We start from the raw sequence: 13,654 nt of genomic DNA, 5'->3' as shown, positions 1-13,654 counted from the left end.
CAGAAAAATGTTCTTCCTTCATCTAGTTGATTGGCTGAAGAATAATGCAGAAATGTTCTTAAAATATCCTTAGTTCCAACTCTAAGTTTTTGTACCTCAGTTAGAAAAAAGTGATATTGGAATAAAATTTCATGGGAATTATTTTCATCAATTTATTTTTATAGAACTGCAGAATTTAAAAATCAACAAGATGCTTGCAGAAGAACTATGGAATTTTGGAACAGATAAGAACCTTAGACAACATACAGTCAGATTATCAGAAACTCTTCTTCCTCCTCCTCCTCCTCCTCCTCCTCCTCCTCCTCCTCCTCCTCCTCCTCCTCCTCCTCCTCCTCCTCCTCCTCCTCCCCCTCCCCCTCCTCCTCCTCCCCCTCCCCCTCTCCCTCCCCCCTCCTCCTCCCTCCTCCTCCCTCCTCTTCCTCCCTCATCCTCCTCCTCTTCCCCTCACCCTCTTCTTCCTCCTTCTTTTTTTAAACCAGTCCTGGGACTTGAACTCAGCCCTGTCCCTGAGAACTGTCCCTGCGCTACTGCTCAAGGCTTGTGCTCTTCCACTTGAGCCACAGTGCTACTTCCAGCCTTTTCTGAGTACTTTATTGTACATAAAAGTCTCACAGATTTCTTACCTGTGCTGGCTTTGAACTGTGATCTCCAGATCTCAGCCTCCTGAGTAGCTAGGATAACAGATGTGAGCTCTTTTGGAAGGAAATTCTGAAGAAAAAGTAATAAAAAACAAGGGATATTTAGTTGTTTGAGAGAGATGTTCCCCCGAATGAAACTGCTTTAGGGACTCTTTAAACCACTGCAAGAATCATTCAACATCTTCAAAGACAGATATGGCAAAGATAATCTATCAAATCATCTCCTCCCCGCCCCAAATTCACAGCACTTAGTATAAAGAATCACAAAACTCTGATTCCAGACTTTATTTTTTTTGTATTTATTTTTTTGTAGCCATGTATTAAAATTATAAAGCAAGTGAATTGTATGGTATTGTGCAAACGGAAGGAATGCCAGCATCAAGTGATTAACAACAACAAAAAGCTCCCCCAAACCAAAAAAAACAAACAAAAAACCCAGTGGCTTTCTTAAGTTGGCAAGCTGGCCAGCAGGTGGTCACCCAGACTGCTGTGGAGACTTATGATCAGAAGACAAAAAGGACAGGATGGTAAAAAATAATTTAAAAGTTGTGTGCACTATCTAGCTTGTGTAAACAAGAAAAACAGATTCTGAAATAAGATTTACTTCAACTTGAGTATCTATGTGCAGATCTGCACTGAAGAAACTGATTATACCTCACTATACCCTGCTCCACAATTTACAGCACTGCAAAATTACACAGTTCATGTCTAACTGAACTCTAATTATCAAAATAACTTTGAGTACTCCTCACCAAAATAGAACTAAAAGCATATCACCTTCAGGAAGGTTCTTTTTGATATGTAGATTTTAATATTTCAGTGCTTTCTTTTATATGTATTTGTACGATGCATCCTAAATATCTTCCTACTTGCCCAATTATATTTCAAATGCATTGGAATAATTTTTATATATCTTCACTCTCATTCTTTGCTTATTCACTCTTTTAACAAAGAATTCTGAATAGGCTTCTGTAAAATTAATTTTGAAAAATTATAGGCATTTGGATCATTATTAATACAAAAGAAAAACACTTTTCAATACTAACTCACAAACTGATAACTAATCATAGACGTTTTCAATTGTAAGAGGGTTAAATTATTATTATTCCAGTGAGACATTGTAAAATTTTACCCCCCTGTTGTGCTTTAGCACTTTTAGCTCTGGAAACAGTAAAAATGATATATTGTTTGTGGTATTAACTCTACTTAATTTGGAAACTTAGGATAATTTTATTTTCCTCCATTAAATCCTTACTACATCTTCAGCATAAAATTTGAATATTAATGTTTCAAATATTGACTTTATGTTAACATTTTAAGCTTATTTAAATTACATTGATTTTTTTTGGTGTGTCTGAAAACAAGTTAATCTGTACTTTATTATCTACCCAATATTATAATTCTAAATCAATCAGTTGAATAAAGAAGAATTACATCCTATAGATCCATTCTAATCTGATAGATTTCTAAAGATATGAGCAATTAGAAAGATTCATGTGTTTCATATATATATATATACACACATATATACATCTATCTATCTATCTATCTATCTATCTGTCTGTCTGTCTGTCTGTCTGTTTGTCTGTCTGTCTATCTATATCTGGTCCTACAGTATCTGGGCACTGTCTCTGAGCTTCTTTGTGCTCAAGGCTAGCACTCTACTACTCTACTCCAGTTGAGCCACAGCACCAGTTCTGTTTTTCTTTTTCTGAGTAGTTTATTGGAAATAAGAATTTCAAGGACTTTCTTGCTCCATCTGACTTAGAACTGTGATCCTCAGATCTCATCCTTGCTAGGACTACAGGTGTGAGCCACTAGCACCCAGCAAATAGTTATATTTTCTCTTCCATTTTGACATTGCTATGTTGAACTCTACTAGTCTCATGCTCAAGTATCATAGCAAGAAAATTTAAGGAAGGAAAAGTACTATTTGGCTAATGCTGGAAAATGTCAGTGGAAGGTTGTCTTCTAACTTGTTAATCTGTTTGATTTGGAGACAAAGTCAATAAGAATTTGTGGAATGTGAGAATCCCAGAATGATACTGGTAGACTGTAGAACTAAGAGAAAATTTTACTTTTGGGCTCATTTAAGAGAACACCTGACTTACCTACAAAGGCAGCTGGAGTAATACCTTTATAGCTACTAAGTAGTGACTGGGAAAAATGAGTGCAGCAGAAAGCAAATGGATATTCATGAAGGAATTTAAACATCAAGAAGTAGAAACAAAAGGTTCTTATTGTGTCCTGTATGCAGTTATTTCTAGTTTTATTCTTTCTGTTTTAGTTTTCTGTACCCTTTGTCTTGTATATAAGCTTATCTGATTCATGGAAGGGAAAGGGAACCACAGAAACAGCAGGACAAAGGATGAACCAATACATCAATGATACTAGACACTATGTTGGAAATGAACTTTACAGTGTGGGAGGGAGAGGGGCATGGGGAGTGGTAATTGGGAGAAAATGAGGGAGGGGGTAACAGTGTTTAAAAATAAATGTACTCATTACCTCACTTAGGTAACTGTAGCCCCTCTGTCCATAACCTTTACATAAAAAAAAAAAAAATTCCCGCCTTCCAGATCATTCCCTTTTCCATAGTTGGTACCATTTTCCTTTCTTTCATACCTTGCATGTTTATCCAAAGGTGTAAATGGGATCAGAGAGAAAAGGAGAAGAAAAGCAATGGAGGAGGAGGAGGAGGGGGTGGAGGGAGAGGAGGAGAAGGAGGGGGAGGAGGAGGAGGAGGAGAAGAAGAAAAAAGAAGAAGAAAGAAGATAAAAGAAGGAGAAGAAGAAAGAAGGAAGAAGAAGATAAACAGATTAGGAGAGAGACTAGCAGCGCCAGTGGCGGAAATTAAACAAGCTGTCTCTAGAGATTATGTAGTTAGATTTATAGTCTCTATTTCAGTCATACCCATAGATTTACTGGCAAATCTTTGCCAAATCAAATCACTTAATTTTATAACCTTTTTGCCCTTGGTAAAATATTCGTGTTAGTATTTATGAATCCCAATGAGGTTTTCATGAATATAAAACCTTGAATATTTCATGAAGGTCTTGAGATATTTGGATCTAAGTACATGCTATCAAATAGAGTCAACTATGAAATACCACTTAGTACCTTGTGTGTGGAGAACCTATTTCTGAATTTCTGTCCCTCTGCTATGCCACATAATTCTGAGCTACCTCCTTACAAAAGTTGGCCACTGTATAAACAACCTAATTTAATCTCTGTATTGGCTGTAAATTTCTTCATGTGAAGGCTGAGGTATAAGGAAGTGGGAAAGTACTGGTGCTTGATCTATTTTGGCCTCTCATTCAATTTTTAATCCATAATTTATTGAACATCTGCTTTGTGGTGGTGATTGGATTGGGACAGGCAAATGAAACTTTGAGTAAAATGTGGTTAAGTTGTAGGTTCTTGGAATTAAATTTACTTTGAATTCTAGATATTGTCACTAACATAATATTTGGATAGACTTCCAATGAAAATCTTTTACTAAATTTTTGAAGTCCGTTGACACAACCAGGAACTTGGGTTAACCATGAAATCTATTTCCAAGTTATCAGAACACTTGTGCTAGCCTACAGCTAGCTAGCAGAGATTTTTTTTTTTTATTTTTAGTGTGAAGAGATGAATCAGTGTGCAAAGAAAGAAGAGAAGAGGCTTGTATTTGCTCCAGGTGTTAGAAGGTGGGGAGCCAAGACTCTGGGTAGTCATTGGCCCAGAATTCTGGTACTTAACTGGGCTGGAGATTTTCAGTTCAGAAGTGTTCATCTGGATTCATGGTCACTGAGCAACATGCAGTTGCCCTGTTGTAGTACTATCATCAGATTATGGAGACCTTGATTCTGAGTGGGCCTTAAATGTGTTTTATAACATAGAAGTCTGTTTTCTCTCTGTGTCTCTGTCTGTCTGTGTCTCTGTGTCCCTGTCTCTATCTCTCTGTCTCTCTTTGTCTCTCTGTCTCTCTGTCTCTCTGTCTCTCTGTCTCTCTCTCTCTCTCTCTCTGTGTCTCACTGTGTTTACATAAGTATGTGTGGTGGTTTTAAGGTATTCTTCCTGGACACAGATTTACAAAAATCGTATGTTTCTATTCTCAGACCTAATTACGAATCTAGGGATATTGTTTAACATCTCTAGAGAAAATAGAGGGTGATAGAAAGAATTCAAATCTATTCATTCTTGTAAGTTGATTCAACGCCTTGCTGTTCTAGTGATTTTTCAGTTTTATTTTCTGGTTCTGTCTTAGCTCCTGAAACCAGCTTCATTTTTGATATATTTTCTGATTCTCCTGTGACTTTCCCCTAGCTATCCTGTCTTAATATGAATTAGTAGTCCTTAGTCTCAGACATATTATTTCATTTTTTACTTGTTTTATCTGCAGAATGGGGATATTATCTAGGCCACAGACTTGCTTTTAGAATTAAGTGAGCTAGCTGGATATGTTGAACTGTGTCTGGTGCAGGGTTGTGCACTCAATATGTGCTAGCTCTAATGACCTAGCCTCTGTTTTCCAAAGCTGTTATCTGTGGGGAAAATGGGTAAGTAACAAATGACTATAATATAGTGTAATAAGTGCTATTATCCAGACTTGCATAGGCTTTTACCAGGTTCAAGAGCCACATTGACAATCTGCTTGGAAAGTAGAGTTGGAAGAGGAATTGGAAGAAAAACTTAATAGTAGACCTTCAAGGGAAAACAAGACTAAGCTAAGAACCCAGATTTTAGCCTGAAAAACACAAGTTGTAAGCTTTCAGTTTGAGTTTCAAATATAGTATATTTTTGTCCAGAAATCTCTCATGAGGGGTTTCAATGTAAGACTTAGCTCTTAGAACAGGTAAGAAACATTCCAAATATATAGCTTTTTTATACTTTTAGTACAACAGAGATTTGATTTGATTTCTAGGGATCTCTTTTTATCAAAATGAGTTTTATGTTTAATCTATTTTTATCTAATTCATTTGCAATTATCTCCAGAACTACTTAACCTTCTGTGTATTTTATTTCTAGTTAAAAATTTAGTTCTTTAGTGAATCATAGAATTTCTCAGTCCTCACTAGATATGTATACTTGACTCACATTTTCATATACCCATTATATATGAATATAATGGGAGGGAAAATGTCAATGTAGGTGAGCTGATTTCAGCCCTGTAAATACGTTAAAGGTGAGGTTTGGAAGAGAGAGGATGCAGTATGTTTAGAAGCTTCCTTCCTCTGTTCCCTGTAATCTTGAGCTGAATAATTGATCACCCTGCCTCATTATGAAAACAATACAAATGTTTCACATGGAACAATTGATCTGGAAGTGATTACCACATGAATGGCTCTGAATAACCTAAATTGAACAGTTTCATGCTGATACAGGTTCAAAGGATTTATTTGACCTAAAGAATTTGCCTCATGGCATATGATTAACTATTAGCCTAGTGGTTGCAGTGTAGTAAACAACTAGCACATAGTACATACATGAATAAAATAAAGGCAATGCCAAACTATCCTAAATTAAAAACACACTAAATTAAAAACATACTGGCTTCTGAGCAGATGGCACCATAAACATTCCCCAAAGGTCTACTAAAGGTAGTATGGTTTGTTTATACCCAGTTCCCCCAGTGGCCTTAAAGGATAATTCTCTGTCTCTGGTCAAGACTTCCATCTAGCTAATGACATAAGTCAATGTCTAGAGTGCAACCTGAAGGCCAAGTTTAAAGACATTTTCCATTTCTCACCTATTCACAGTGCTGTTTCCATGATCAATCAGGTGATGCAGAATCTTTCTTTGAAAGTCTATAGAGAAGCAAAAGATAGTGGCCCTGGTTGACTTACTAGAATACTTGCTTGCAGGTTAGATTAAAAACAAATGGATTAATGTGATTTTCCTTCAGGGCTGAATTTTACAAGGATTTTTTTTTTTTTGCCACTGTAACAATACCATTCCCTTGTAGTAATGTGAAATCAAAGAAGCAATTACCTGGGGTTGGGATGATTAGAGACTGAATTTATGAGGACCATCATCTCATGCACTTGAATTAGGTAAGAACTTTTGTTATCTTAATGCCCATTTGTGCTAAGAAATAACATATACAGATACATCTAAAATATGTAGAAAGGCTAATATAGTCATGACGCTGGTGACTGAAGAGTTCACGATACTTGATGTCAGGATAGGCTGATTCTGACATTACAGGCTGGCTAGAAGAGTTTCTAGAACCACAACTAAAATTTCAGGCTGGACAAATTTATTATTATAACCCAATTCAATTACCCATAGGCTGTACTCCACTCAAGGTCATGAGGCAACCTACTATTTAATGCTTTTCTCTGTTCTGGATCTCTATATTTTAGATTAAGTTAAAGGGATCATTCATTCATTTTTTTTCTCTACAACTATTCATCAAGTATTTATTATGTTTTAGTTATTTTCTAGTGTCTGGAGAAAATGGGACAAATAAAACAAATCTACTAACCTCTGCTTCATAATCTATGAATTATTTAGACCTTTACTTTGGTCAGGTATTTCTCCTGGAATCACTCAGTTCCATATGTGGCTATAATGGTAAAATGGACCTAAAATGCTTCCAATTTATGTAGTTAATCTTTCATGTTCCAAACAATCGCATCTTCACTTAGGGTAGCTGTGTGGTTGAGCTTTTTCTTAAAGTAAATTCCAAAGGTTTGATGATTATTTGAAATCAGTCTCAACTTCTCTGTGCCTGAATATTAGAGAAATGACAATTTTTATCTCTTCATATAAAAAAATCATCAAATGTTTTCATCCAGCTTAGAGAATTTCTAGAGATACTTTAAGTGAACTATTATGAAATAATCATTTTGCTTTTTACTATTTCTCCAAAAAAACAGTGCTTAAACTTTAAGTTGTTAAGTTTAACATTAAGAGATATACAACACAGGGCACTGGTAACAACTGTAGGTCTCTTAAAACGCGAATTACCTGAGTTTTGTCAGCTGCGGTGTGTTGTTTCTGCATCTGTGCTGCCCCACCAATGACCAAGTCTGCATCCGATTTTTATAAACCTCTGACTCATAGTCTAAATCTATGAATTTTGGGAAATACATTTACCTGTGTAAGCTCAAAGTCAGGCATACTATGGGAAATTACAATAGAAATTTATCCATAATGAATCCAGTCCCTCCTTCAGTTCCTCATTGGATAAATACTATGGGGTTCACATTTTACTGGATGTTGCTTAAGTTGTATTACTTTGATTGGGTAATTTGAATATCTACACCTCTTGAGATTAGTTGAACTGTCTTTATAGACCCTCACACTTTGTGTGTGTGTGTGTGTGTGTGTGTGTGTGTATTTGTGTGTCTGAGACTTGAACTCAGAGCCTGGGTGCTGTTCCTGGGCTATTTTTCTCTAGGCTAGTGCCCTACCATTTGAGCAATACTACCACTTTCAGCTCTTTTGGTGTATAATGTGAGATAAGAGTCTTATGGACTTGCCTGCCCAGGCTGGCTTTGGACCACAGTCATCAGATCTCAGTCTCCTGAGTAGCTAGGATTATAGGCATGAGCCACCAGCCCAGTACATCTTTGTGTGTGTGTGTGTGTGTGTGTGTATGTGTGTGTGTGTGTGTGTGTGTGTGTGTGTGTGTGTGTGCTTTCTGGTACATGTATAGTTTGTACCTGTTTTCTCATTGCAGTCCTTCTTTGCCTTTGCTAACTGGCCCTCTTCTACTTGGTCCTGCTTGTCTACAGACTTTCAATGTGTAAGTAAGTCACTATGCAAGCAAGCTACTAATACTTTTTCACCCTGTGTCAACTGTCTTATCTTGAAAATGGACCACCACTGACTTTGTTTCTAACAGAAGAGCCATGTAAGACTTCTTGCTGCCTTAAATCTTGGATCTTATCTTGGACTGTGGATCACGGAAAAATTGCACAAATTCTGCATAGAGTTTGATTCCTAATCAAGTTTGCAGGCATGATTTCCTTAGAATGAATCAGTGCATAGCAGATTCCAGTTCTAACCAGGGAAATGTTTCTTTAAATCCAAAAGTTTGAGACTGAGCTTACTCTTTTGTCTGCATTTCCTCTGCTTTTCTACCTCTTTGAAAAGGCAGGGTATTTTGGTATGTACTCTTTACTCTTTCTGTTTGTCTTAAAGTTATTGAAAGTAATTTGCATAGAAATATGATGACTGCTACAATCAATTGTTTATCTCTTTTTATTATATTTCTTCTTCTTCTTTGCCAGTGGGATCTCAAAGGTATATCTTTATGTTCTAATAAGATGGAGTGAATTCCAGAAGCCACAAAGTGGAAGGAGAATTTGTCTCAATCAAAATGGAGGACAGGAAAATTGATAATGAAAACTAGTTTCTAGTAACATGATAGAATCAATACACGAAAAACAGTAACAGAAAAAAAATCTAGTGACTTTCAGTAAATGCCATACTTTTCTTCCTTCTAAACTTCTCTTGGTTTTTGCTTTTCTCATTTCCTGAACAAGAGCATACTTTTAGAGTTTGTGTCCTGATTTTCTGTTCATCTCTCAGCACTTGTGTAGAGTTGTAGTCTATGTTTTTGATGTTTGCTATCACAGATATATAGATGGAGCAATTGTATTCATTGTGTGCTAGGCTGGCTCTTACCTACCTTGTTCTGTGTCACAAGAGGCTGCTTTCCACAGACTGCACCACTCTAGGCTGGGAGTCGAAGGAGTTGAGGGTGGCTATTTCCCAGTATCCCTCCCTCAAACTGAGAGTCTGACTTTAGATCTTGGTGATTGCCCTCCCCCCTCCTTCCTTTTTTAAAAACCATTCTTTTTTTTTAATTTTTTTTATTTTTTTTATTAATTGGACATAAATTTTTTTACAAGGTGATGTGCAAAGAGGGTGAGGGTGCAGTTACATAGTAGGGCAGTGTGTACATTTCTTATGATATCTTACAACCTGTTTTTCTATCCCTTGTCTAGGTCAGGTTGACATATATGCAATATACAATGTATCAAGAACATATACAGTATTCACAGACTTGGTCTCTACTGTCTCTCCGTCTCCCTTTGTTAACAGTCATATATCAGGGAGATCATGCCCCTTTGTTTTCTGTGTTCTAGGCTTGTCTCACTCAACATTATTTGTTCGAGTTCCGACCATTTCCCTGCAAATAACAATATTTCACCATTCCTAATCGCTATGTAGTATTCCATTGTGTATAAGTACCATATTTTTTGGATCCATTCGTCTGTGGAGGGGCATCTGGGTTGTTTCCATATTTTAGCTATTGTGAATTGTGCCGCGATAAACATGGTAGTACAAATGACTTTTTGATATCTTGGATTTTGCTGTTTAGGATAGATGCCTAGGAGTGGTATGGCTGGGTCATAGGGTAGGTCTATATTGAGCTTTTTGAGAAACCTCCATACTGTTCTCCAAAGTGGTTGTACTAATTTGCACTCCCACCAACAATGGAGAAGGGTTCCTCTTTCCCCACAGCCCCTCCAGCATTTGTTGTTTCCTGAGTTCAGAGTATAGGCCATTCTAACTGGGGTGAGGTGGTATCTCAGGGTTGTTTTTATTTGCATTTCCTTTACTAGCAGGGATGTTGAGCATTTCCTCATATGTTTCTTTGCCATTTTTATATCTTCTCTTGTGAAGTCTCTCTTTAGCTCTTTTGCCCATTTCCTAATAGGTTTATTGGGCTTGGAGGGGCTTAGTTTTTTGAGTTCTCTGTAGATGACCGATATCAGGCCTTTGTCTGTTGCTGTGCTGGTAAATATCCTTTCCCATATCGTTGGCTGTCTTTCTATTTTGGTGGCTATGTCCTTAGCTGTGCAGAAACTTTTTAATTTGTAGTAGTCCCATTTGTCGAGTCTTTCTCCTATTTGTTGTGCCCCTGGGACTCTATTCAGGAAGTTCCTTCCTGTGCCTATAAGTTCTAGTGTCTTTCCTACTCTGTCCTTCAGTAGTTTCAAGGATTCAGGTCTGATGTTGAGGTCCTTGATCCATTTTGAGTTGATCTTGGTGCATGGTGATAGGCTTGGGTCTACTTTGAGTTTTCTGCATATGGCTGCCCAGTTCTCCCAGCACCAGTAGTTGAAGAGGCTATGTTTATTCCATTGTATATCTTTAGCTCCTTTGTCGAATATCAGTTGGCTGTAAGAGTGCGGTTTTATTTCTGGGTCTTCAGTTCTAATCCATTGGTCTTCCGATCTGTTTTTATACCAATACCATGCTGTTTTTGTTATGATGGCCTTGTAGTAGATCTTGAAGTCAGGTATTGTGATACCTCCTGCATTGCTTTTTTTTGCCTAGAATTGCTTTGGCTATTCTAGGTTTTTTGCTGTTCCATATGAATTTATGGATTGGTTTCTCTATTTCAGTGAAGAATGTGGCTGGGATTTTGATAGGTATTGCATTGAATTTGTATAACAATTTGGGCAATATGGCCATTTTCACTATATTGATTCTGCCTACCCATGAGCATGGGAGGTCTTTCCATCTCCTTGTGTCTTCTTTGATTTCCCTTATTAGATTTTTGTAGTTTTCATTGAATAGGTCCGTCACGTCCTTGGTTAAGTTGATCCCTAGGTACTTTATTCTTTTTTTGGCTACTGTAAATGGAATTGTTTCCATAATTTCCTTTTCTGTTTGTCTATTGCTGGTGTACAGAAAAGCTGCTGACTTTTGTGGGTTGATTTTGTATCCTGCTACTTTGCCAAATTGGTTTATTAGGTGTAGGAGTTTGGGTACTGAGGTTTTTGGGTCCTTCAGATACAAGATCATGTCGTCTGCGAATAGGGATAACTTGATTTCTTCCTTGCCGATGTGGATCCCTTTGATGTCCTCCTCTTGCCTTATTGCTATGGCTAGGGATTCCAGCACTATGTTGAACAGAAGTGGGGAGAGTGGGCATCCTTGTCTTGTTCCTGATTTTAGGGGGAATGACTTAAGTTTCTCTCCATTTAATATGATATTAGCAGTTGGTCTGTTGTATATGGCTTTTATTGTTTTGAGGAATGTTCCATCTATTCCTGTTCTCTCCAAAGCTTTTAATAGGTATGGATGTTGTATTTTGTCAAAGGCTTTTTGGGCATCGACTGAGATAACAATGTGATTCTTGATTTTAGTTCTGTTTATGTGGTGAATTACGTTGATTGATTTACGGATGTTGAACCATCCTTGTGACTGAGGGATGAAGCCTACTTGGTCATGATGTATGATATTCTTGATCACTTTCTGGATCCTATTAGCTAATATTTTATTGAGGAGCTTTGCATCTGTGTTCATTAGTGATATTGGTCTGTAGTTCTCTATTTTTGTTGGGTCTTTGCCTGGTTTGGGAATTAGTATGATATTAGCATCGTAGAATGAGTTTGGGATTTCTCCCTCCATTTCTATTTCGCGGAAGAGTTTGAGGAGTATTGGAATTAGCTCCTCACTAAAGGTTTTGTAGAATTCGTTGGTGAATCCATCTGGGCCTGGGCTTTTCTTAGTAGGGAGGTTCTTGATTACCTCCTGTATCTCACCGTAAGTTATTGGTTTATTTAGCTGATTTATTTCTTCTTGGTTCAGTTTGGGCAGTTTGTACTTCTCTAAGAATTGATCCATTTCTGTAGAATTATTGTTTTTTGCTGAGTAGAGGTTTTGGAAATAGCTCCTTATGGTTGTTTGAATATCGTGTGTACTTGTTGTAATTTTTCCTGTGGAGTCCCTGATTTTACGAATATGAGTCTCTTCTCTTCTTTTTTTTGTAAGTCTTGCAAGGGGTCTGTCAATTTTGTTTATTTTCTCAAAGAACCAGCTTTTAGTCTTATTTATTTGTTGAATGGTCTTTCTATTTTCAATCAGATTTATCTCTTCTTTAATCTTTGTGATCTCTCCCCTCCTAGTCGTTTTAGATTCTGTCATTTCTTGTTTCTCCAGTTGTTTTAGTTTCATCGTGAGGGTATTCACCTGCTCTGCTTCCATTCTTTTAATGTGGGTGCTGAGTGCAATGATCTTGCCCCTCAGTACTGCCTTAGCTGTGTCCCATAGGTTTCTTTGTGATGTGTTTTCTTTGTCATTGTGGCTTATGAATTCGTTGATTTCATCTTTAATTTGATCTGTGGCCCAAGTGTTGGATAGCAGCGTGGGGTTTAGCCTCCAAAAGTGTGTATAGGCTCTGTGGTATCCTTTGTTGTTGAGGGTTACCTTTAATCCACTGTGATCAGATATAATACATGGGATGACGTCAATACTTCTGTATTTGCTGAGGTTCTTTGTGTGGGCTATGACGTGGTCTATTTTGGAATATGATCCATGGGCTGCTGAAAAGAAGGTGTATTGGGTCTCTGTGGGGTGAAAGGTTCTATATAGGTCTGTTAGATCCATTTGGGAAATGGTGTTATTTAGGTCCTCAGCTCCCTTACTAATCCTCTGGGTGTTGGATCTGTCTCTTGGAGAGAGAGGAGTATTAAAGTCACCCACTATGATTGTGTTTGCGTCTATCTTGCTCTGTAATTCTTTGAGAATTTGCTTGACATATGTCGGGCCTCTTTTGTTTGGTGAGTATATATTTATCACCGTGATTTCTTGATTCTGTATTTTTCCTTGTATTAATATGTAGTGTCCTTCTTTGTCTTTTTGAGTGGACTTTAAAGAGAAGTCAAGCTTGTCTGAAATCAGGATGGCTACACCTGCCGTTTTGGTGGATGCATTTGCTTGGTAGATCTTGCTCCATCCTTTCACTCAAAGCCTGTTTTTGTCCCTTGCTGTAAGGTGGGTCTCTTGTAGACAGCAGATGTCAACTTTTTGTTTGCGAATCCATTCTGCCAGTCTGCTCCTCTTTATCGGGGAGTTTAAACCATTTATATTTAAAGAGATCAAGGATAAGGGTGTTTTTTCTCCTTCCATTTTCTTGGTGGGCTGTTTTTTCTTCTTCTTTTTTTTTCTTCTTGTCTTTAGTGAGCTTGTGTTTCTGCTGGACTTTGGCTATTGAAGTTTCTTTCTGATTCTGTCTGTGTGTCTTTTACGATCTCTGTTGGGTGGGGTTCCCCTCTTAATAT

The sequence above is a fragment of the Perognathus longimembris genome, chromosome 9, assembly GCF_023159225.1.
Source record: "Perognathus longimembris pacificus isolate PPM17 chromosome 9, ASM2315922v1, whole genome shotgun sequence".
Taxonomy (NCBI): domain Eukaryota; kingdom Metazoa; phylum Chordata; class Mammalia; order Rodentia; family Heteromyidae; genus Perognathus; species Perognathus longimembris.
This window is presented reverse-complemented; position numbering follows the sequence as displayed.